General features: G+C 36.3%; 1 pseudogene; it reads right to left on the bottom strand.

Moving 5' to 3' along the window:
• Positions 1-274: 274 nt before the first annotated feature.
• On the bottom strand, positions 275-393 carry LOC148454056 (5S ribosomal RNA; annotated as a pseudogene).
• Positions 394-1,575: the final 1,182 nt, after the last annotated feature.

The raw sequence follows: 1,575 nt of genomic DNA, 5'->3' as shown, positions 1-1,575 counted from the left end.
TAATAAATGATTGAGTGTTCTTAAAATATGGAAATCCTTCTTCAAATCTTTCTTTTCTTGAAAAGAAGTTCCAAAAAATCTTAAGGTTCCTTGAATTTTCATATTAATCAGACACAGAACCCACTTCTTTTCATCCAGTTGGGTAGGTGTAGTTGTAAAGTTCTGGTACCATTATTCACTCCTAAGCCTTATGGCTTTCAATTGTGAATATGCTATGATTCCCTTTTTAGGCATCATCATTCTCTAGCCTGGTTATATTTCAAACCGCCGGCTAAATTTGCAGCACCAGGTATTCTCAAGGGGTTACCTTCCTTAATATTAGCCTGGCCCAATCATGCTTTGCTTCCAAGATCAGATGAGATTGGGCTCACACATGATGGTATGGCAGCAAAGAAATATTTTTTCAATGGTCCATAATGCCAAATATTCTACCAAACCTGGACTTCCCTCAGAAGTTAAACCTTCAGGGTACTATTCAGGCCCATCCATGACCTGGTGGTATATTAGTAGATAGGAATGGAACATATCACAAGAAAGGAGCAATTTCATAGTATTCATTGAAGCCTTTAGGTGCCAATGTGTCCAGTTCAACAGCCAGAACATTTCTCTTCTCGATAACAGATTACTCAAATCTCCACTTCTTTCTCCCAGGGTAATGTGTTCTATTGCCTTGAAGGTGATATCTTCGGGATCCAAGTTATGTTTTATTGAAAAATGCTTGGAGACTGCATGTCCTTCCACTCTGTTTCTAATGTTCCGAATGTGCTCCTGAATTCTAATTTTGAGTGGTCTCTTAGTTTTTCCTATATATTTAAGTCCACACGTATACATTCCAACAGATAGATCACTGATGTAGAGTTGCAATTCATAAAGTTTTTTATAGTATATTCCTTAGATCCATCCGAGTTCGTAAATGTTTTTCTCTTGGGGTGAGGAAATTTACAAATATTGCAATGACCGCATTTATAGCTTCCATTACACTTCAAAGTATTCATAGTTGATCTTACATTTCCTTTATCCCTTAGCATACTTGTTGCTAGTAAGTCTTTTAAATTCCTTGATTTTCTATATATTATCTGTGGTTTTGTCGGTAAAATCTTTTGAAGTAACGGGTCCATCAGAAGGATAAAGTTTCCCATAAAGAAATTATTTTTGTAAGTAGTCAAATGGCGATCTTATAAGGTGTACTTCCACCCTTTGTAACCTGGCTTCCGCCCTTACTTGTAGCGCATCACATTCGTTCCCAGCAGCTGTATTAATCCAAAGCGCGCGCTCAGTCACTTCTGCATTGTCCCTCGTGTTTAGAGCTGATCACGTCACTTCTGCCCACCACGTGTTCATGTGTTGTATCTTTCACTGTTGTGGTTTAACACATATAGCAAACTAGTTGCCTGATTGTCAATTCCCTTTTTTTCAATATATATATATATATATATATATATATATATATATATATCAGAAGCTATTAGGGATGAAACCTGGTCAGAATTCACTGGATGTCATTTTTATTTTGCATAAATTGATTCTATTTCCTAACATATCAAAATGTGAAACATTTTAGATGAACCTAGTGAA

This window comes from Taudactylus pleione, unplaced genomic scaffold (assembly GCF_031769625.1).
Source record: "Taudactylus pleione unplaced genomic scaffold, aTauple2 ptg001032l, whole genome shotgun sequence".
In the NCBI taxonomy this organism is placed as follows: Eukaryota; Metazoa; Chordata; class Amphibia; order Anura; family Myobatrachidae; genus Taudactylus; species Taudactylus pleione.
This window is presented reverse-complemented; position numbering and strand designations above follow the sequence as displayed.